Here is an 8,392-nt window from a genome sequence, read left to right on the forward strand (position 1 = left end):
CCTGGTTATCTGGTCAAGACGGCAGAATGAGCAGATGTCACACAAGAGTAACACGATCAGTAAGAGAGGAAGGAGGGTTCGAGGGAAGTGAGCAAGTTCTTGAGATCGGTTTGGGTGGTGAATTCAACACTATTTACATAAATAATTGTTCCTGTGTGCAATATTTATATTTTAAAGCTAGGTCCCTTGCCTTGTTCGGGGAGTTTGATTAAATTTAGATTCTGACTTTAGGGCAATCCATGGAGTTGGATCCTGTTTTTCCCAATGGGACTCTTCGAATGACGTTGACCCTCTCAACCGCAAGGCAAAGCTCTCTGTGAGGTCTTTCCTTCTTGAAATGCTTGAATTGTATGTGGATTTCCCCCCTTGGGCCATGCCAAATCTAGTCTATAATTGCTTTCATTGCTCACGTGGCAATAAACGTCCAATTGAACTTCCCAGCTCACAAGACCAGAATTCAGTAACTCGCTGGCAAAGCCAACCCTGGGAAACTGGCTTAGGACAGAAAATTCCAGTTGTTAACTTATCCACAGGAGGGCGCTCCTGTTGCTCTGAACACAAGAAGAGACGTTTGGGTAGACATATAAGGAAATAATTTTGGGGGAAACGGATTAAACCTTCTCAATATAAACAACATTTTAATTAATGATGATTTAGGTGAGTGCCACGTCTGATACCAATGGAACCCCAGCCTTGCGGTGTTGCATGCATTTATAACAACCCACGAAAGTCACATTGATACAAAAGAACAGGTGTTTTTGGATAAACTAATAGTCTGAAAGCAAATGAAATAATTTCAATACAAAGATTGATACCAACAACCTGGTTTTCTGGATATTTCATTGTCCTGCTCTGCTTGGGCGTGAACAGTCTGTTAACTGAAGAACAGGCACCTGGCCCCTGGGAGATAAGAATTGGGAAAAAGCCTTTAACATCTCTCTCTCTCACACCTTCTCATTTGCTAACGGAGTTATTAGTAACAAAAACTGCTATTGAGTTTCAAGGGTTTAATCTAGCACAGCCCTTTCTGTCTTGCGTTCTGAAGCTATAGAAACATAAACACCAGAAAGGTAAGGATTCCATACAATATCCTATTTATTCGACTGTAATCTGGCTTCGATGTAAGATTACAATACTTTATTCCTCGAATCCAAACGGACCCTTTCTATTCAGTCCAGGGCTGAGTCAGTCCAGGGCTCTGCAGACTTTCACCCACATTTGTGGTGAAGAACCTTGGGCATAGCTTATGAACAGGCTACTCCAAGTGAGAGCGCCACCTAGTGCCCAGGGCAGGCAAGGATGGCTCCCTGGGTAAGTCCCTCCAGAAGGCTGCAAAGAAGGGAGAAAGCCAGCTGCTAACATGTCCTCAGCAGAGCAGAAATGTTGTTAAAAGATCCAGTTTTAGGGGTCAAGGAAGAAATAAGAATGTTCTGTTCTTACCCTCTACTGATTGGCCAGACAACTTTACCTACATTATCTTGATGCTGTAGGAATGGCAAATAACGTTTACTTTTGATCAAATTATTTTTCCTAGTCCTAACTTATTTGATGGCTATTCTATAACTGAACACAATCAACAACAGCATGTATGTCCTCACCTTCCACAATGACCAAGCAGAGCAAACGAGTGTATTATTTTTCCTCTCCTTTTTTTAAAAAAAAATTCCTTGCATTTCTATTCCATTATCAATAGTGAAAGGGTCAAGATTGGAGAGCAAAGAAGTCAGAAGAAATGGCCGGCCTTCCTGTGTTCAACAGGGAACAGAACAATGACAGTGATGGGAAACCACGGCACCAGCAAAAGGCAGCCTACAGAATTTTGACAACTGGTGAAAATGTTGAGGATGGAGAATACACAAGGTTGATATGAGGGGCAGTTTGGTGGTTGGCTCAAACCAGACTTCTTTGATTCAGTGATATTCTTACCTACACTGCATGGCGAGTAAAAAAGACCTCAAATGACGCCTTTGGGTGAACTTCTAAAACTCTTGCTGCATTTTCTTTTCAAATATAAAATTTCTTAATTTTAAAAACTTTTTTTAAGGACAATTATAGATTCAGAGGAAGTTTTTAAAAATCACATAGAGAGCCCTGGCCAGTGTGGCTCAGTTGGGTGGGCATTGTCCTGTGCATCAAAAGGACATTGAACTGTTCAATTCTTGGTCAGGGCATACACCCAGGTTGCAGGCTCAATATCCAGTAGAGGGTGTGCAGGAGGCAGCTGATCGATGTAGTCACATCGATGTTTCTCTCTCTCTCTCTCTCCCTCTTCCTTTCTCTCTCTCTAAAAATCAATTAAAATATTTTTTAAAAAATCATACAGAAGGGTTAAGCATACCCATCACCCATTCTCTCCCAATGCTCACATAAATATGTGTACTTAATTAAAGTATAATTTCAAAACCAGGAAATTGACCTGGTACAATCCATGGACCTTATTCCAATTTTTCCAGTCTTATACACATCTCTGCGTGTGCCTAGTTCACAGTTCTATCACATGTCTATTCATGTAACCATAACCACAATGGATCTACAGATCCACTCATTTAGACCAGCCTCAGAGCCAAGGAATACCCGGGAATGCCCAGGCCCACTGAAGCAAGTAATCCGCATCTCTTTCTAAAAAATGTACTTTATCCCTTTGTGTTATCCAGTAGCTTTTAAAATCCTACTTAACCAACCCTTTTCATTACAAATACCCTCTTTAGAGTCAAAGAAATTGCAGCTCATTGTCTTGTCCAATTTGCATGCCTCCCAATTATCTACCATATAACACACAGGAGAACAACATTCCGCTCAGCGCAAACAATGATTCATCTGCAAGAAACAAGTTCCTTTGTGTTCCTCACCGCTGTCATTCTCTATGATGTTGCCAGACACCAACAGGGGAGCAAATCCATTTTGGACAATGAAGCTATGGGTCTTTGGGTGGTTCTTTTATCTTCTAAAAGTTCGCACTAGGGAGAAGGCATTTAGGCGAAGACAAAAGCTGAGAAATGAAAATACCTTTCGGCTGTTCACGGGAAATTCAGATCCCTCTGTGGGAGGAAGGGTTTTCTTGCTGGCAGCCTCCCTGTTTCCAGCCCTTCAGCTCTGAAGATTCTGGAATTTGAGGGCCAGGAGATGTTTTGTTGCTTTGGGAGGGGGCACTGGATGGAGGAGTGAAGGGGTCAGAAGGTTGATTGTCCCTGAGCAGCAAAACGAAGGAAAACGCCTGCACTGTATTCTCACGCCCTGGACCCGCCGTGTTGAACTTGGGGGGCTCCCTCTGATCCATCCCACCATCTCACCTCCTACCTTTCCCAGCCCAGACCTCCCATCTGCACAGCCACTCTCCTTTCCCTTTCCCTTCTCCTCAACCTGTCTCACCAGCCTCCAGCTCCAGAACATTCCAAACATCTGTTCTTTCTCTGTGCCTCCTTGGGAGCAATGTGAAAGGAAACACCCACAACTGGGCCCCTCCTGCCAACAGCAAAGTCTGGGTTCCCTGTCCCTGCTGGCTCCTCAAATTTCTGTTTCTCATCTTTCTTCATCTCTTTTTTTCATTCTCCACCAAAGATATTCTAAACAGCCATTGTGGGAAGTGCTAAACAAGTCTATTAGTTTCCTAGGACTCTCGGAACAAATTACCCCCCACAGCGTGGCTTAGAGCAATGGGAATCAGTTCTCGCACAGTCTGGAGGCCAGAGGTCTGAAATCGGGAGTGGGCAGGCCTGGCTCCTTCTGCAGCTCTGAGGGGGGTCTGTTCCGTGTTTCTCTCCTCGTTTCTGGTGGCCACCGGAAACCCTTGACATTTCTTGGTTTGTGGGTGCACCCTCCAATCTCTGTCTCTGTGTCCACGTGGACTTCTTTCCTTCATCTTTTCTGCGTATGAGCCCAAATGTCCCTCTTATAAGAACACACTAATTGGGTTAGGGCCCATCCTAATTCAGTATGACCACGTCTTAACCAGATTACATCGGCAAAGACTTCATTTCCAATTGAGGTGACAGTCACTGGGACCCCGAGTTAGGGCTTGAACATCTCTCTCTTTTTTGTTGTTGGGGGAGGATGGGCACAAGTCTCCCCATTGTAATAAATGTCTCGTAATTAGAAGGAGAAAACAGATTTTAGCTTTCGTTTTAAGAAATCATTATCTAGCCCCTAGGTCATTTGCATTTTCTTCCCTAAAAGGACAACCAATAATTATGTAATTCTCAACTTGCCCTACCTCATCCACAGCCCCATATGCCCCACACCTGTCTCACAGGGGCGCCCCCTGCATTTTCAAGGCTAGTGGCCCATCTTTGTCTCTTCTTTAGGGTAGTTGCCTGACTACTGAAAACTGAAGTGATGTCTCCTTGATTATAATTCCACCTGACGTATCCATTGCTTCAAGGATACACCGTTCCTTCAGGAACTGCTAATGTTCATGTCCTTCTCAGTCAGCCTCCTACCGCCCCCACCTCTACCCCCATGGAGAATGTCTCCTTGGCTTTTCCAAGCCATTCTGAAGTTCACAGCACCTCTTTGCTGTGGCATTCTTACAGGTAAGTTGCTGTGAGGGTCCAAGGCCATTTTCCCAGAAGAACCACTCCTTGGAGAAGCCCTACCTCTGGCTGATTTCAGGGATATTGTTAGCATGTTGCACTTTTGGCTATTTCTCTGGGAACCATTCACTAACACACTATTGATGTCCAATCTTTCCAGGTTTCTGATTGGTCTATCCCATCTTCCACAAGCATTTAGGCTCCAGCTAATGGAGATCTGTGTCAAGTGGTCAAATAGCGTTGGGTTCGAAGGGCCATGACAGTGCCCTATGAAAATAGAAGGATTAGGTTGGCACAGATGGTCAGTGAACAGTTTTAGATGGACCACGTATAGGAGACATTGCAGAGACCAGAAGCAAAGGGGACTGCCAATGAGTAACTGTCATTTTTGTTTTCCCCAAAAAGTTTAATACAATGGGTTCTTGCAAACTATAGCTCAAGGATCTTGACATTGATCCTAGAAATAATTCCAGAATGGAAAGTGTGCTTAATGAATCCCACATAAGGAACCAAGGAGAGGTGCACTAGGCCACACTTGTTTCCTTCTGTGATGAGGTGTGTAAGCTTTTAAAATAGGGAGATGAAGCCTCCATAGACTCTGTGACCTTCATCCTGGGGTGCCCCATGGTGCCATCATTCCAAGTGCACCACAGCCTCCAATGGAGCGCCATCAATGATGGAAAACTCATTACCTCCCAAGGCAGGTCATTCCATTTTACAGCTGCTCAGATGGCAAGAAAATTTATTTTTTCCTTCTTTTGAGCTAAAATTGGGCACCCCAAGGCTTCTATTTATCGCCATTAATTATTTACAAGTTCCTCCTGTAGGTGCATCACCACCTGCATTCCAACATCGCATTCTCTCCACTTAGCCTGACATCAAATCAGCCGTGTTGGCAGCTGAGTCTCTCCGGGGCCCCTGCTGAGCTTCCTCTCAGCTAAAATACCAACGTTTCTTATCTGTGGCCGTAGCTAAGTCACTGAGGCCATTTCTTCAGCGTGGATGGGATTTCCTGTTCTAGGCAGGATCTGACATGGTCTGTGCTGGATTTTCTCATCTTCTGCTAAGTTCCAAGCTCTACCTCAGTTGTTCTTAATTAAAAATCATGGCCAGAACCATTTGGAAGACTTTCTTGAAATGTGGATGCCTTGTCCCATGTTCAGACTGACTAAGTCCATAGGATGCAATACATGCCCACATGGAGATGCATTATTTTCTCCACTTGGAGGACCCAGAACACACACAGCTGCCTGAACAGAAAGAAGGCTGCACCCCAAATACAGAAGGTCCTGGAACAGAGGGCAGGGTGGGTCTGAAAAATACAGTTTTATTGCTGTAATTATAACCCGATTATCATCCTCGGGCTGGCACATTCCAGAAAAGCACGGCTTATTAGAATTAAAAGGCAGACAACAAACTAAGGAACAATATTTGAAATAATTGTAAAAGACAAAGAGCTAATATTTTAATATTAGCTGAGTTCATAAATGTCAGCAAGAAGAAATCCCCAGCGGTAAACATGCTAATTATATTAATAACTTACCAAAAGGGAGAGAGAAATGACGAATCAATATTGAAACAAGGTCACCACGTGCCTGGTAATCAAAGGAACGCAAGCTTCAACAATAAGGAGGGTGTTTTTGGAGCTGTTTCTCTTTGTTCAGTGCTCTGCAAAACAACAAGCATTTCCTGAAAGGGGATGAGCAATAATCTCCACTTCGGGGAATCCACCATAAGCAAGGAAAACCAACATTCCAAAAATATGGATGCCCCAGTATTAATGTTAACATTATTAAGTAGTATTTTTAATGATGGAAATAATCTAGATGTCCAACATCAGATGCATGGCTACATAAATGATGGTTATCTCCTACAGGAAGCTATTTGTCGTCCCACCTCCCCTGTGAGCATTCAGGATTCTTATTCACTGGATAGTGAAGATCCGTCTCAGACCCAGTCCACGGGTCCCCAGCACAGGTATGAGAAAGGCCCTGCCAATCCACCAGAGCTGGGATGCCCGGCAGGAAGCTCACCCACGCATGCGGGGCACCGGCGGAACTGTGATGGAGAACCCAGAGAAAATCTAGCTTGAGTAACTTACCCAGATGTCAGAAAGTCTAGAAAGAAGCTATTACATGTCAGAGCATGTGTAAGCGTTGCTGTGCAGCTCGGTGTTGTCATTTTTATGACATTCGTATGCAGGGCTCCCAATGTCTCCATGTGGCCAGGTAAGAGACGAGCATCCTGCACGGTGAGTTCACAGAAAGGGCCCAGGGACAGCTGAGAGTTCCAGTATCTTTTCAAGTCATAAATTCAGACAAGGGTGGGGTAGCAGGCCACAGTGGGGACTGAATTAAGGCAGGATTCCACTCAAGTGTTCAAGATGTCCTGGTCATGGTCCTACTTCTCATGCTGTTTATTGGGGGTGCTGAGACTTGCATCATGCCAAGGAGTCAAACTCAAGGTCAAATCAGCAGGACACAGCTGTGTAGGCTCTGGGGTGGCCAAGGAGCTATTGAACATGACGTAAGTAATCCTGCTGGCATTTCATTGTAATTTGCCATTAATTTCCAGCTGAAGGCAATGGAAGAGGACAGGGTGACAGGCTGATGGTTTCCTGCCCCCTGCTGAGGGCAGCCGAGATGTTTATTCTGCTAGCTGCAGACATGATCCTATAGCAGGGGTCAATTACAAAGATTGCCAAGTAAATTGTGACTTATTTTAAATTATTTTGCAAAAGCATAGTTGAGTTTTTAAAAAATGTGATAAATATTCACTGAGTCTTTTTGACACACTGAGAATTCTCAGTAGAACAGCAAGAATCGATGCTATTTGTTTCGGGCGAATAGAAATGAGCAGTTTTCTAGAGCCTACCGCCTGCTCTCAGGAGGCGTTGGCACCTGATCGAGTGGAGACATCTTTTAACGTATTTCATGAATGTTGAGTATTGCAATCCGGAGGAAAAGCCAAGATAAGAGAGGGTCTGTTAGGAGACCAATTCTCAAGTACCTACGTCTTTCCTCATGAGATCCCCAGCCAGCTAGGGGTGTGAGAGCAGATGAGGATGAACAGCCATCAGTCTCTTTCTTAGCTGATCAAAAAGCGGTGTGTAACTAAACCTGTCCCTCTCCTTTCTCACTAAAATGACTATTTGGAAACCTCTCCCAGCCAACTTCTACCATTTCCCATCGCCACAAACCACGCTCTCCATCCCTGCCCCTCCCGAGCTCCACGTGGCTGCACAGAATCATAGGACACTCCTGTTCGCTGCCATCAGATCAGCCAGGGAATGCTCCCCAGCCCCAGGTACAGCCCGGAGCTGGAGCCAGGCGGCCCTTGGTTTGGCCACATCACAGGACTTCCCGGCTGCTGAGCTCCTCCTGATCTTTCTCTCGTGTGATTCCAGCAAACTGACCCGTACACTGAACATTCAAGTTACAAATATTTATATGCCTCGAGCCTCTTTTCTCTAATTAGATCTTCTGTTGCACTAGAATTTTTTAAAAGAAATTTTAAAGTTATTGCAAAGAAAAGATTTTTCTTCTCTTTCAACAGGCCTGGCCAGAACGTCTGCATGGCCCCCGGACTGCTGGGCAGCTTCTTTCATCAGCAGATGCATTAGCATCTCGTGACCATCAAGAGCTACTCTTTCTCAAGATTATGTAGGTCCTGAGTGTTTGCTACTGTTGTTTTTCTCTTCACCTTTTCAAAGATTCTGATTACAATAAAATGATAGGTAGGCATTTTTGGTTCTCTTTGACTTTTGTATTTTCTACTTCCCTCTCCATGCCTACCCTCTTTCAAGCAGACCTGTAGCCTTGGGGTAAAGAGAAGGAATGTGACAGGGCAAGAGCTGAAGATAA

At 44.4% G+C, this 8,392-nt stretch overlaps 1 long non-coding RNA gene across 1 annotated transcript; it reads right to left on the bottom strand.

Moving 5' to 3' along the window:
• Positions 1-402: 402 nt before the first annotated feature.
• LOC111827961 lies at positions 403-7,375 on the bottom strand. The gene is made up of 4 exons (XR_002831709.1): positions 6,631-7,375; positions 6,073-6,197; positions 3,007-3,149; positions 403-900 (listed from the first exon to the last, which is right to left on the bottom strand). It is a non-coding gene; the product is annotated as an uncharacterized LOC111827961 (long non-coding RNA).
• Between the last annotated feature and the right edge of the window lie 1,017 nt (positions 7,376-8,392).

This window comes from Myotis lucifugus, unplaced genomic scaffold (genome assembly GCF_000147115.1).
Source record: "Myotis lucifugus unplaced genomic scaffold, Myoluc2.0 scaffold_3, whole genome shotgun sequence".
Classification (NCBI taxonomy): Eukaryota; Metazoa; Chordata; class Mammalia; order Chiroptera; family Vespertilionidae; genus Myotis; species Myotis lucifugus.